The sequence below is a fragment of the Sciurus carolinensis genome, chromosome 7 (genome assembly GCF_902686445.1).
Source record: "Sciurus carolinensis chromosome 7, mSciCar1.2, whole genome shotgun sequence".
NCBI lineage: Eukaryota > Metazoa > Chordata > Mammalia > Rodentia > Sciuridae > Sciurus > Sciurus carolinensis.
The window spans coordinates 68,844,559-68,860,909 of NC_062219.1; positions in this window are offsets into that span (position 1 = coordinate 68,844,559).

Below are 16,351 nucleotides of genomic sequence, written 5' to 3' on the forward strand. Positions count from 1 at the left end.
GTACTCATATAAAACATCAGTAGTAACCAGAAATAACTTAGTCTTTTACTCCTATAAGCCATGATTCTGAATTAACTAAAATTATTTACTTATTAACACTAGTACCTTGCTCAAAAACTTGCTTGAAGACTTGACTAGTTTTATTCACCAATCCAGTCCTAAACTGTGCCCACTTCCAACCAGTTCTCTACCTTGAGAACCCACTGCAACATCATTCAGCTTAGGCAATAAAAGTATACAAATGCATCTCCTAACTCTCATCTTTGAGATACTATAAAGATTTGTCATTGCAGTTTTCCCTCTTATAGAAAAGACTACTTACTAGTTAATGAATTTAGCTTGCTTTGATCAACAAGTTTTTCTGGAGCTCTTTTAAGCAGTCAGTGTATAACAATTTATTCAAGCTAGGGATTTGAACATATTTAAATCTTTGACGATGGTATTTATTAGACTCAGAAACAAGAGGTGGGAAATGAGGGCAGCATTCAGAAGTAAAATGGTTTAGTCAGCCTAAAGTTAGAGAAAAATTTCTGTACCATTGCAACAGGAGAAGAGGAGCAAAGATGAATGCAAATATAAAAAATCAAACATACCTGAATCAGAAAGGGAAGAGGGAAGTCAAGAAGACAGCACTTGTTTTGGTTTCAAGGTCACATAACTTCCTCTGAGATAAAAAGTCAAGACTCTACTCTTGCCAAAATCATGACACTGGTGACCCAACAGTGGAATGTAGAATTCCACTCCTGCTATGGGCATTCCTAATTTTCTATCCATGCAGACCCAAACAGATGGCATCAACTCCTTCCTATCCCCTCTCTAGTGACCTAAATCAAATTAACATCCAGAATATCAATTAAAAGTGAGTCTTAGAAATGTTTTGTTTGCTTTCCAAATTATTTAAGGGAAGAGGGATAAAGATGGATGGAGAGACCCAAACCAAGTACTGAGCAAAACTGAAGCTTTAAAATGGAATCATCCTTGCCTTTTAGACACAAACCTTAATTAATATGCATTGAAACTTATCCAGGCTTTTGTATCACTAACTGCACATGATGCTGATCCATAATTTCCTTTATTTTTTCTTGTTAGATTTGAGTGTCAATGTTATGATGCTTTCAACATAACCTGAAAATATTCCACTTTTTTCTCAATTTCAATGCTTATGTGCTAACCCTATTGCCTCAGTTTTTCTACTCATTTATTTGGATAGAATGCATGCACCATAGTTATTTAATAATGGTTAGTTGAAACTGTATTATCAATTCCTAAATACCCGAGATGTTTTGTTTTTCTTTTATTGAAGTACAATTCAGCAAAGCTTGGGTCTTAGTTTTCTTTCCTGATTGTCATTTTGAGTATTGCTCCATAAATTTCCACTGTTAATTATAGGTGAAAGTGGTTTAGAAGTTAAGTCTGACCTTTTTCTCCTGAATAAGCTTCATTAAAACATGGGACATTTTTTCTGTCTTGTTCACTATTCTTTCTACAACAAAATCCATGTCCTAAATAGAGTGCATGGTCAATAAATATTTACTGACTAAGGGACCTGATCTTTCTGCTTGAATGTCTGAAGGACTTTCTTTTGTAGTCCAGTGGGCTCACTAGACTCTGTCTCTTGGTGAGCTTGTTCAAGGGCATGGTGTTTCATGTGGGATGGGATACTGACCAGCGCCAGGGATCTCCTTCTTTCTTACTTCCTGACTGTGTCTTTTGCAGTTGTTGAACTCTTACATCCACTTTGTTTTGCTTACTTTTAGCAGACATGCCCTCATGGTACTGTACTTTGCTTTTGGCGATGACTCTTCTCTTGGTCTTCTAAAGTGACTTTCTTTCTCTAACAGTATTATTTTTCTCCATTGCCTTCACTCCCCAGCATACCAGGTAATTTACTTCTATTATCTTGCAAGTTTTAGTCTCAAAATTAATTACAATTGGATTATAAAACAAAAGAAAATGGGTAACTGAAGACAGGTCATTAGTTTGGGGTTTTTGTAAAACCTTATGAGATTATGGATTTGGTACATAAATTTTGAAAACTTTATAAAATCTCAGGTACTAACCTGTAAAATGTGGATTTTATTCAATTAGGCATTCTGTGTTAGTCAAGTATCTAATGTCATCTTAGTGGCTGTAAATTATTGACTTTTTGAAAACAATTGAAAATCTTAAGGGAATAATTTTTGACTGTAAAATGAAAATTTTATTAGTAGGTTATATTTTCATAAATTTATTCTCATCAATAATTTCATTTTATCATGCACTACAGTTAACCTTTGCTTATATTTATGATAAAAATGCATAGTCAAACATATTTACAAACATATATATAAATATATATGTTTGAATACACATTTTATCATGTATATGTATATATACCCAGCATACTGTATGAGTACATATGTATATGTGTATGTATATACAATTAAAATGGGGAAAAGCATCATTTTTTGAATATATTACATTTCATTGTGTATGGCATTAGTTCTAAAATTTTTCTTTTTTCCTTTAAATAAAGAGATAACATATTTTCCCAAAAATACCCTGATTTCCCTGTCTTTTCTTTAATGGGAATTAAAGTAGATGAGAAGGATTAACAAGTATTTCCTTTTATTTTTCCAGTACTTCTTTCCTGGTATAATAGAATTCCAGATAACACCAAGTTAATTTTTATTTTGGTTTTAATAGGATGTTCATTCACATTCTGCAATCTTCCAGAAGTCACTTTAGAAATCTAAACCAGTACATGACAGTCTACTCAAGATCTCCACTTAAATGTCTCAAAGGCAAAAGCAAGTTCACTGCAATTGCAGCAGCACACTGCTAAAAGTAATTCAAATACAATTCAACAACTACACTTACAATTTCTCTTCCCTAATCCTGGTCCTGTTTCAAGGTGTCTTATCTCAATACCACCAGACCTCTAATTGCAAAATTTCTGAACTCAAGAATTCTTTCTTGCCACATAATCCATATCCAATTTAGTATAACCTTCTTCCCCTCAAGACTGACCTCTATATTTTGTCATTTAGACCTTTCTTATTTTCCTCTCTTCATTTGTACTGAAAACAACTTATTTAAACCACTATCATTTTCCTTGTAAATACTGATTTTTTTCTACTTGGATGTTGCAATGACTTCATTTCTCTCTCCATTCTACACATGGCAGAGAGAAAGTAACAAAATGTAAATTACATGGTATCATGCCAATCTTTGGTTAAAGACTTTAACTGAGATTCTAGTGCTCTCAGGTTAAAGAATAAAGCATTTCTTTCTTTTATTAACTATGTATATCACCATGGCCCACTTCTCTGTTTCCATCCCATCCAACTTGTCTTCTGTGGCAAAAGTTCTCAGGCTGTCACCACAGGTATATAAAATTTCTGTCTTTCATGTATCCTAACATCTGCTCCTTCTAGACTGTAAACTCCTTAAGGGAAATGATATCTCTGCATAGCATTATATCTTTAGCACTCAACATGTAGTTCATACACAATCAATATTTGTTGAATGAATAACAAACATGAGTACATTTTTCCACCTATAAGTAGTGATCAATTTATTCCACCAAAATTTTAATCAGAGTCCATTTTATTCTCATGGGAATCCGTCATATTGAAATAGAATTAAGTGATGTAATTGTTCAGCTATTAGCTGGATGTATTAGATAATTTATTTAAACATTTTATTGAGTGAATTACTTTGCAAGATTAAAAAATGCTTTATTTCTGATCGATATGTGCTGTATCCCTAAGTGACTAATGACTTCTCTATATACAAAGTCATTCATAAATATAGACCATTTTCACAAGAAAATTTTTGGAGAGATCTCTAAACTTTCAGCATTATTACTTCTAAACGAATTGTTGAGTAAAAAAAGCTGTAATTTTGAGATATTGATGCTGCCATTGAAATTACAATGACTGGTTGCATTTAAGACTCTGAAAACAGTGATATTTCATGCTGAGACACACACTATGATATTAGATCCTACTTGAAAGCAGCAGCTTGTATTTGCAGGGGAGCTTCCTGGGTTGGGTATGTACTCTGTGACTCAAGTTTCTAGATAAAGATGACTTGCCAACGTGAGGGGGTATAATATAAAACTATTTACTACTAATATGTTCTAACAAATCACATTAACTGTATCTCATGCTGTAGCATTCTTTTCTAATCATTTTTAAGATTTATTTAGTTATTTATTACTTTGTAGAATCCTAGAATGTGTTTTAGGTGTTTCTCAAGGTCATTCAGAGATCTAGATGCAGAAGTTGGGTTCCAGGATCAGTGATAACTTGGCCTAAATCCTCATAATATCATCTAACAAGTTTATGAATTCAAGATGATTACATAACCTAAGCCTACATTTTTTCATCTGTGAAATGGAGATAATAGATAATATTACATATAGAATTGTAATTATAATTAATTAAGAAATTGTATAAAATGTTTATCCTAAGCCCGGTATATATGAAAAAAAAACTCTGAAAATGTTAGCTATTGCATTACTATTTATTGAACAATGCAACTTTTGCTAATAATTTCCCTAGAAATGTTGGCAAAAGAAGTCAAACTGAACTCACACTCCTAGAATCCAAAGTCAATTCCACATTTACTCATATCTACTGATAAAACAGAGTGTCAAAGTTCTGACTTAAAATGGAAGATCTGCTTTGTTATATATATGACAATGCAAGGTAAGTCTTTTCACAGGCCCACCTTTCAGAGATGCTTAGCTTCTATAATACAGATTCAAATTAGCTGAGATTGTGTTCCAAGATAGACTGCAAGGCAGCATGATTTGAGGCAATTGCTGTAGGTGACTTCTGAGAAAGTGAAGCCCAAATGAAATCTATTTTATTATGGCATTATGCTTGTGATGCAAAATGCATTTTAGGGAAGACTAAGTCTTGATGTATTAACTTCTGCATTTGTCCCCTTTTGTTCTCAGTTTCAAAGCGAACTCAGATGGGAATATCAAATAGGTAGTGTCCATACTATGTATACACCCTGTGTGAGAGCATACAAAGATATTTATTCTTGAGAGAATAATTAAACTGTCCTTAACATCTCTCCACATTACATCTATGCATTTTTAAAAAGGAAAAACAAAACCTGACTGCAAAGCATAATTATAAACGATAATACTTACATTTTCATCATATTCATGCAATAAATAAGTCTGTCAAAAATAGGGTTTGGAATTGTAATATGCTTCTCTCTTATGCTGATATAATTTATTTTGTTCCTCTGCTAATGGGACAGCTTTTAGATAGCCATAAGCATTAGCCTCCAATAAAAATTAAAAATCAGTATATTACATTTCTCCTTCTGTTCCTTCTGCATATTACATTGCTCCATAAGCTCATTGGTGCTGGAATTCTATCTCTCCTTTGGCACAATTTTCCTCTGTGGTATGATGCTATGAATATTTATGGTACAATAAAAATAATATAATAATAGGCATTTCCTAAGCTCATGTGGCATATATCTTCAGACTGATTCTGGGAGGGCTAAATCTGTTACCTCCCACTAGAGTAGATCTTTATGTCCTGTGAAATAGCTGTCTGTCCTAAAGACCTTCACTTGCACGTGAGTTAAATGGCTCCTGCACTGAAAAATTCTGAGAAGAAATCTTTCTTCTTTCATATATAGTTTTGACTATCATCATCTCTGAAACATTGCCAAATTTTTCTTACATTGAGTAGACTTCAATTGATATCCTTATTCATCCTTCCTATGTCAACTACTACAATTCATTTTTTTATAGCCACCTTAAATCTTTAGTCTCTAAAATTCCAGGGTCTAGAGTACTCTGAGCAGACTATTATCTTGCTCGGTGAAGCGGGTCTGCTTTACCCTCACTCCTCCTCCATCACCTTAACTGACTGGATTTCTTTTCATTTATAAATTTCCCTCAAATTGTTCTCTCTTTTCAAATATTTCCAAACTTCTCAGTGCAGTCTATTTTCCCAACTTGATGTGAGCTTTGCTACATATAATGTTACTAATTCTGTAACATTCAATAGTCATTCTTCTTATCTGTTGTTTTAATACAGTAATAACATTTCCATTTCCTATTAATAATAAGAAGAAAAGTAGAGATTCTTTTATATTGACTATTAAATAAATTGTAACATTCACATCAAAAGAATTTCTTGATGTATCACTGAATAATATCTGAGAATTGTTTTTAAGCTATAAAACACCTCAAAAACACTTTAGCACTTACTATGTGTGTGTGTGTGTGTATGTGTGTGTGTGTGTGTGTGTGAGAGAGAGAGAGAGAGAGAGAGAGAGAGAGAGAGAGAGAGAACGTTAATATATTTTTACAGGGTAGTTTTTTCTAGAATTGATTCTCCATTGGTCTCTCACATGTCTTCACACATATGAGCAGAGGTAATGACTACCTCTATTCCAAACTATTATTTCAAGAATATTAGTACAGCAGAGAGCCTAGAGCTTCTATCTGTAGCAAAGGTTACATTTTTAGACTTTTGTCTATTTGTGTGAGGTGGGTTTGTTTTTACTATCCAGTATAATAAAAGCATATTAAACATATTGTTCTTTGTTTAAATATCAGTTATGATTTCTACCCATTATAAAAAATGTTGGTATCTGCAACCCGTGCTTCCTCTCTTATAATGCAACTCAGGCTGTGTACAGATGTCACCTGAACCTCTGCATGCCAAACCTTGGGAACTGGAATATGTGCAGCCAATTTCAAAACTGATACTCTATCACTATAAATAATAAAGTCTGTTGTCTCCTACCCAAGAGTTTACTTTGCTATTTATATCTTCTCTTCACTGAGTATTCATGAAAATGAGGCAGCATAACTTCTTCATAGGGTAAAATTCAAACACTTGAAGTTTAACTGAGAGTTTTGATGAAGAAAATGGTATACTCACACAGGCATGGTTTTCTACAAGAGAAAAGATTAGGAAGAATTAGTGTTCTCTGTACACATTAATACAAATAGAGGGAAGCTAATTTATGATCAACTGGGTAATATAGGATCCTCCACTTTGTTGTCTTGTAATTGGAAGGAGTAGGAGAGATGCTTTCAGGCCAAGCACAGGGACAACGAATTATATTCTAATTGTTGCTTATTCTCTTCTAAGAAGGGGAATACAAGCACTTCTGGTGATCATCTTCAATTTTGCTGTTTCCAATAACTACTGCAAACATTTGTCCTGGGATTTTGTCAACAGAGATGCACTGAGAAAGAAAAGAGGAAAATTCATAGCTGCTATAGTCAGAAATCAGGTGAACCATTAGAATTTTGGCTAGTTCATCTGGGAAATGAGAGAATAAAGCATATAATGTTTGTTAAGGAAAATTTAGCTATCTTATTGTTCAGTCCCTCCTGCAGTCAAACGGCCAACCCCAAATCATTTCAGGATTTTTTTGCAGTCTGTTCTAGCTACTATGAGGAACTTCAACTGTCTCCAACAAATTCTTAAGAGAAAAATACAAGGTCCTTGTGAAAACTACAGATGAGACATTTATTACTATTTGGGCTCTAACTTCCAAGGATGGGCTTTACAAAGATGATGAAAGAAATCTGTGAATGAATTGGAAACAAGCACACGCACCCCAAATAAACATTCTTATACTAATTCATGCCACTTTGGAAAACTTTCCTAGGTCTTATTTTGAAACTGATTAAGAAATTATGTGATGCTATCCAATAATTGGACTGCCCTACATTCTAAAAAATATCACTACTGTATATGTCAAATCCAAATCATCCAAGGCAGATGAATCCCAGAGCTCCAGCAAGAAAGTAATGCAACTGTGGCTCTTCAATCAAGGGATCCCCAAAACTAAAATAGATGTTGTAAATAAGGATGACCTTTCTGCTAATCCAGGGCTTTAAGTGTGCTGAAAACATTGGAAGTGTGTTTGCTTGAGCTCATACAGCTACCACTTTACACAAAAATTAAAAGTAAATGTGCCTTACATTTTGATTCCTCCTATCTTCTGTTTCCTTACTCTCTACTATAATAACTTGGCTGCTTTAAGAAGAAAGATAACCTGGGGTGAATTTTAGATGTCCCTGATTCTAAGGAGGACCAAAGAAGTCTTAGGTATCTGTCTGGATATGCTGAAAAATTCTTGGGAAGGAAGAACATAAACTTATATGACTGTATATATTATAGAGTGGGGTGGATTATGAGGTTTGTCCTCAAACTGTGGGGAACACAGTTGATGTTAATATTACATATCTTCTCATCCTGTTACTCAGGATCCTATGCATAGTAACATTAATTACAGGTTGTATGAGAAGACTCAAACAGACTTGGTTTCAATCTCTGGTAGATTAGTTATTATTGTTCACAGACTGTTGTACACATAGAAAAATTTGATAAAAGTCAAGATGGTGTGAATGAAGGGATGATTATTATCATAATTTTCCATGAACAATGTATGTTTCTACACTTTTTTTTAATTATTGTATACAAATGGGATACATGTTGTTTCTCTAATTTGTACATGGAGTCAAGGCATACCATTTGTGTAATCATACCTTTACATAGGGCAATGATGTTTGACTCATTATTTTTATCCCTTCCCCACTACCACTCCCACCCATCTTTTCCCTCTATACAGTCCTTCTTTCCTTCATTCTTACCACACTCCTTATCCCTAACCCTAAACCTAACCCTAACCCTAATGCTAAACCCTCCCACCCCCCATTATATGTCCTCATCCGCTTATCAGCGAGATCATTCGTCCTTTAGTTTTTTGAGATTGCCTTATCTCACTTAGCATGATATTCTCCAATTTCAACCATTTGCCTGCAAATGCCATGATTTTATTATTCTTCATTGCGGAGTAATATTCCATTGTATATATATGCCACAGTTTCTTTATCCATTCATCAACTGAAGGGCATCTAGGTTGGTTCCACAATCTGGCTATGGTGAATTGAGCAGCAATGAACATTGATGTGGCTGTATCTCTGTAGTATGCTGATTTAAGTCCTTTGGGTATAGGCCAAGGAGTGGGATAGCTGGGTCAAATGGTGTTTCCATTCCAAGCTTTCTGAGGAATCTCCATACTGCTTTCCAGAGTGGCTGCACTAATTTGCAACCCCACCAGCAATGTATGAGTGTTCCTTTCTCCCCACATCCTCACCAGCACCTATTGTTGCTTGTGTTCTTGATAATCGCCATTCTAATTGGGGTGAGATGAAATCTTAGGGTAGTTTTGATTTGCATTTCTCTTATTACTAGGGATGTTGAACATTTTTTCATATATCTGTTGATTGCTTGTACATCTTCTTCTGTGAAGTGTCTGTTCATTTCCTTAACCCATTTGTTGATTGGATTCTTTGTATTCTTCGTGTAGAGTTTTTTGAGTTCTTTATAGATTCTGGAAATTAGCGCTCTATCTTAAGTATGAGTGGCAAAGATATTCTCCCACTCTGAAGGCTCTCTCTTCACATTGCTGATAGTTTCCTTTGCTGAGAGAAAGCTTTTTAGTTTGAATCTATCCCCGTTGTTGATTCTTACTTTTATTTCTTGTGCTATGGGAGTCCTGTTAAGGAAGTCTGATCCTAAGCCCACAAGTTGAAGATTTGGACCTACTTTTTCTTCTATAAGATGCAGGGTCTCTGGTCTGATTCCGAGGTCCTTGATCCATTTTGAGTTGAGTTTTGTGTAGGGTGAGAGATAGGGGTTTAATTTCATTCTATTGCATATGTATTTCCAGTTTTCCCAGCACCATTTGTTGAAGAGGCTATCATTTCTCCATTGCATATTTTTGGACCCTTTGTCTAGTATGAGAAAATTGTATTTATTTGGGTTTGTGTCCATGTCCTCTATTCTGTACCATTGATCTACCTGTCTATTTTGGTACCAATACCATGCCATTTTTGTTACTATTGCTTTGTAGTAGAGTTGAAGATCTGGTATTGCGATACCCCCTGCTTCGCTCTTGCTACTGAGGATTGCTTTAGCTATTCTAGGTTTTTTATTCTTCCAGATGAATTTCATAATTGCTTGCTCTATTTCTGCAAGGTACATCATTGGGATTTTAATTGTAATTGCATTGAATCTGTATAGCACTTTAGGTAGCATGACCATTTTGACAATATTAATTCTGCCTATCCAGGAACATGGGAGATCTTTCCATCTTCTAAGGTTTTCTTTAAGTTCTTTCTTTAGTGTTCTGTAGTTCTCATTGTAGAGGTCTTTCACCTCTTTTGTGAGATTGATTCCCAAGTATTTTATTTTTTTTGAGGCTATTGTGAATGGGGTAGTTTTCCTAATTTCTCTTTCGGAAGAATCATCACTTATGAATAAAAATGCATTGGATTTATGAGCATTGATCTTGTAACCTGCTACTTTACTGAATTCACTTATGAGTTCTAAAAGTTTTCTGGTGGAATTTCCAGGTTCCTCTAAATATATAATCATGTCATCAGTGAACAGGGATAGTTTGAGTTCTTCTTTTCCAATTCGTATGCCTTTAATTTCTTTGGTTTGTCTAATTGCTCTGGCTAGAGTCTCAAGGACGATGTTGAATAGAAGAGGTGAAAGAGGGCATCCCTGCCTTGTTCCAGTTTTTAGGGGGAACGCTTTCAGTTTTTCACCATTTAGAATGATATTGGCCATGGGCTTAGCGTAGATGGCCTTTATAATGTTAAAGAATGTTCCCACTACCCCAATTTTTTCTAGTGTTTTGAGCATGAAGGGATGCTGTATTTTATCAAAAGCTTTTTCTGCATCTATTGAAATAATCATGTGATTCTTAACTTTAAGTCTGTTGATATGGTGAATGACATTTATTGATTTCTGAATGTTGAATCAACCTTGCATCCCTGGGATAAAACCCAATTGATCATGGTGCACTATCTTCTTAATATATTTTTGTATGCAATTTGCAAAAATTTTGTTGAGAATTTTTGCGTCGATGTTCATTAAGGATACTGGTCTGAAATTTTCTTTCCTCGATGTGTCTCTGTCTGGTTTAGGTATCAGGGTGATATTGGCTTCATAGAACGAGTTTGGTAGGGTTCCCTCCTCTTCTATTTCATGGAATACTTTGAGGAGTATTGGAATGAGCTCTTCTTTAAAGGTTTTGTAGAACTCGGCTGAGAACCCATCTGGTCCCAGACTTTTCTTTGTTGGTAGGCTTTTGATGACCTCTTCTATTTCATTACTTTAAATTGATTTATTTAAGTTGTGTATGTCCTCCTCGTTCAGTTAGGTAATTCCTATGTCTCTAGAAATTTGTTGATGTCCTCGAGGTTTTCTGTTTTGTTGGAGTATAGATTTTCAAAATAGCTTCTAATTATGTTTTTTATTTCACTCGTGTCTGTTGTGATGTTTCCTTGTTCATTCCGAATTTTAGTAATTTGAGTTTTCTCCCTCTTTCTCTTTGTTAGTGTGTCTAAGGGTTTATCAATTTTGTTTATTTTTTCAAAGAACCAACTATTTATTTTGTTAATTTTTCTGATTGTTTCTTTTGTTTCGATTTCGTTGATTTCGGCTCTGATTTTAACTATTTCCTGTCTTCTACTACTTTTGGTATTGGTCTGCTCTTCTTTTTCTAGGGCTTTGAGCTGTAGTGTTAAGTCGTTTATTTGTTGGTTTCTACTTCTTTTGTTGAATGCGCCCCATGAAATAAATCTTCCTCTAAGTACTGCTTTCACAGTGTCCCAGAGATTTTGATATGATGTGTCTTTGTTCTTGTTTACTTCTAAGAATTTTTTTATTTCCCTCCTGATGTCTTCTGTTTTCCATTCATCATATAATAGTGTATTATTTAATCTCCAGGTATTGGAGAAGTTTCTGTTTTTTATTCTGTCATTTATTTCTAATTTCAATCCATTATGATCTGATAGAATACGAGGTATTATATCTATCTTCTTGTATTTGCTAACAGTAGATTTGTGGCATAAAATATGGTCTATTTTAGAGAAGGATCCATGTGCTGCTGGGAAGAAAGTGTATTCGTTCTTTGTTGGATGGTATATTCTATATATGTTGGTTAAGTCTAAATTGTTGATTGTGTTATTGAGATCTATGGTTTCTTTATTCAATTTTTGTTTGGAAGATCTATCCAGTGGTGAGAGAGGTGTGTTAAAATCACCTAGTATTATTGTGTTGTGGTCTATTTGATTTCTGGAATTGAGAAGGATTTGTTTGACGTACGTGGATGAGCCAATGTTCGGGGCATAGATATTTATGATTGTTATATCTTGCTGATTTATGCTTCCCTTAAGCAGCATGTAATGTCCTTCTTTATCCCTTCTGACTAGTTTTGGCTTGAAGTCCACATTATCTGAAATTAGGATGGATACTCCATCTTTTTTGCTGTGTCCGTGTGCATGGCATGTTTTTCCCCATCCTTTCACCTTTAGTCTATGGGTATCTCTTTCTATGAGATGAGTCTCTTGCAGGCAGCATATTGTTGGATTTTTCTTTTTAATCCAATCTGCCAGTCTATGTCTTTTGATTGATGAGTTCAGGCCATTAACATTCAGGGTTATTATTGTGATAAGATTTGTATTCCCAGTCATTTGACTCATATTTGTTTTTTGACACGATTTGGTTTCTCCTTTATTTGGCTATTCCTTTAGGCTAGCGCCTCCTGTTGCTGATTTGCATCGTTGTTTTTCATCTCTTCCTCATGGAATATTTTGCTGAGAATGTTCTGTAATGCTGGCTTTCTTTTTGTAAATTCCTTTAGCTTTTGTTTATCATGGAAGGATCTTATTTCATCGTCAAATTTGAAGGTAAGTTTTGCTGGGTATAAGATTCTTGGTTGGCATCCGTTTTCTTTCAGGCCTTGGTGTATGTTGTTCCAGGCCCTTCTAGCTTTTAGTGTCTGGATTGAAAAATCTGCTGATATTCTTATTGGTTTCCTTCTGAATGTAATTTGATTCTTTTCTCTCGCAGCCTTTAAAATTCTGTCTTTATTTTGTATGTTAGGTATTTTCATAATAATGTTCCTTGGTGTGGGTCTGTTGTAATTTTGTATATTTGGAGTCCTGTAAGCCTCTTGGACTTGATTTTCCATTTCATTCTTCAGATTTGGGAAATTTTCTGATATTATTTCATTGAATAGATTGTTCATTCCTTTGGTTTGTTTCTATAAGCCTTCCTCAATCCCAATAATTCTTAAATTTGGCCTTTTCATGATATCCCATAATTCTTGTAGATTCTGTTCATGATTTCTTACCAGCTTCTCTGTTTGGCCAACTTTGTTTTCAAGATTAAATATTTTTTCTTCAATGTCTGAGGTTCTGTCTTCCAGGTGTTCTATCCTATTGGTTTTGCTTTCTATGGAGTTTTTAACTTGGTTTATTGTTTCCTTCATTTCAAGGATTTCAGTTTGCTTTTTTTTCAGTATCTCTAACTCTTTATTGAAATGATCTCTTGCTTTCCGTATTTGGTCTTTTAACTGTTGATTGGTGTGATCATTTAATGCCTGCATTTGCTCTTTCATCTCCTCCTTCAATACCTGCATTTGCTCTTTCATCTCCTCATTTACTTCCCTGATTGTTTTAATTATGTACATTCCAAACTCCCTTTCTGACATTTCTTCTGCTGTGCTGTCATTGGGTTTTATTGATGTAGTATCTAGGTTTGTTTGGGACATTTTTTCCCCTTGTTTTCTCATATTGGTCAGCTGTCTTTGGGACCCTGAGATATTGCAGATTTCCTCTATTGACTTATAGTGTCCCCGTAGATTTCCAGTGTATCACCTCCCAGCCTTCAGTAGCCTGAAGTCTTGGAGGAACTTGATAATGCAGTGCTTCTGAAGAAAGCTGTCCCTAGCCCCCCAGTGGTTCCAGGGCTTGGAGCTGGCTCTGTGTGGAAAGGCTCTCACTGTGGGCCTGCACCATGCAGCTGGCCTTGTGGGAGGAGCCCACTGCCGGAGTGTGGAAGGCTACCTGGGGAAGACTCTAGCTGCCCTGCCCTGCTCTGATAAGCCACCCCTATCTGTGCCTGCCGCCCAGGCCAAGTTTCGCCCAGTAGGGGAGACTCACCCCGTGACTCTATTTTTGTCCAAGTCTCTCAATGCCTCCCCTTCTTGAGTCCTGGGTTCTGGAGTGACTGGAGATGCAGTCACCCTCTAGGCCACCATCTTGGATCGCCCCATGGAAAGAGCCTGCGGCCTCAGTGGGCAGAGCCGCCTGGAGAAGTAAGTCTCTGGCTGCCCTGCCCTGATCCCAGAGGCTGCTTGCGGATCGAAGCTCTCCGTTGGCTCGGGGACTTGTGGCTGGCTCTGTGTAGAAAGGCTCTCACTGGGCGGTCTGCTCTGAGAAGCTAGCCTTGAAAGGTGCCTCCCACCGCAGGGGGCCAGGCTGCTTGGGTAAGTCTCTGGCTGCCCTGTCCTGGTCCCTGAAGCCACTTGCAGGCCGGAGCACGCCGTGCTGGCTCCCGAACTTGGAGCTTGTTCTGACCAGAAAGGCTCTCACTAGGGGGCCTGCTCCGAGAACCTGGAGAAGCTGGCTGTGTCTCTACACTTCTTGAGAACAGAAGAAATGGCAATCACTGTTCTGGACTATCATTTCAAGGGTGTATGTATATAAACAGACATGGAAGGTGAGAATAATGTCTTCCTACAAAGTAAAAACAACATATAGTGTTCAGTATACAAAGATAAGTTTTCCTTTTGGAGTAAGTTTCTTGTTTATTACAAAAGATTCAGTTTCCCAAACTTGGAATTCTTCTCTTCTAATGCAAACCACTGTATGTAGGTAGGCACTTAGCCTGCTTAGCGTATAGGAATAAATGCTGATGAGCTGACCAATTGCTTTGACTAATACAGTTCTTCATTCCTCACAAGGAGTCTCTTGTCTTCTGTTAACACTCATGAAACTGGCAAGTTCACTTGTTACATGGATAAGATAAAACTTCAGACTCTTCTAAGTTCCTCTCAGGAAAAATATCTCTGAAGTATATTAATTTTGATTTCATTCATGCACTATGAAGAACAGAAAATAATACTTTAGTCTATAGATCTATTGGCTACCATTTCCAAGGGATGCTGGACTTCGAAATAATGAAATGAATAAATGAATGTGCTTATATAGGAAATAATTCAGTACTGTCCAGAAGAAAATTTATCATTTCCACCAGGGGATTTATCCCAATATTTTGAAGAAACCCATAAAAGGTTATATAAAATTCCTAGTAAAAAGTAAGTTTGATATTTGTAGATAATTTGATTATTTACATGGATTATTTAACTGACAACCCTTGCTCTACATAACCATACACCTTCTCTGGCACTTGCAGCAGAGAGTTTGTATACTGCTTCCAGATGACAATTCTGGTACTTCCTAGGAGTCATATAAGCAATATCCTTTTATTGAATTTTTAAAAATGCAACACATTGATAACTATAACACTAGAAAAAGTCTATGAATAAATTCATGGTTGTATATTGATTATATTGTAGATCTGGAATCACTTGTCTCAAATGCTTAAACTGAAATTGACTTCTTTCTTGTATTGGAATTAAAAGATTAAAAAGTTTATTTCAAAGTTTAAAAGTATGTGTAAGACCTGACTAATGGATTTGTTAAGAGTTGTTCTATTTCTGTGAACATTAATATAGCATTTTATATGTCATTTCACATGAAATTCAAAAGTTAGGTGGCCAAGAAATAGAAAATCATTATCTATTTTCAATAAGTCTTATAACCATTTCTAAAGCATAAGTGTAATAAAATGTATTAAAGATGATCTGTCACACTTTAAGTAAACAGATCTTTCTATAAATGCCATACTATTACAGTGGTGATCACAATTAATACTTGTAATTCTAAATATATTTATTATTAACACCTGTAATTAATCCTTGTAATTTTTTCTGAAATGTGTGGGTACAATGGAAAAAGACAGTTTCTTCAAAAAATTGTGTTGAAAAATTGAATATCCACATCCAAAATGTAAGATAAAACAAGAATGGATCCTTATCTTTTATCATACACACACATATAAAAAATCAACTAAAATGTATTAAAAATTTAAATGAAAACCTGAAATCACAAAATTACTAGAAGAAAATCTAGCGTAAAAGACCAATAGCATTGGCGTTGGCCATAATCTTTTGACTATGACCCCAGAAGCACAGACAAATAACAATAATAATAATAAACAAACAAGATTACATTGAATTAAAGAGTTTTTAAACAGCAAAATAAATAATCAACAAAATTAAAAAGCTCATTAAAAGTGATTTTTGTAAACTGTATATCCAATAAAAGGTTAATACTTAAAATACATAAATAATTCATATAATTCAACAGCAAAAGTAATAAGAAGAAGAACCCAACTAAAAAGTGATCAAAGAACCTGGTATTTTCCCAAGGAGGATATATAAA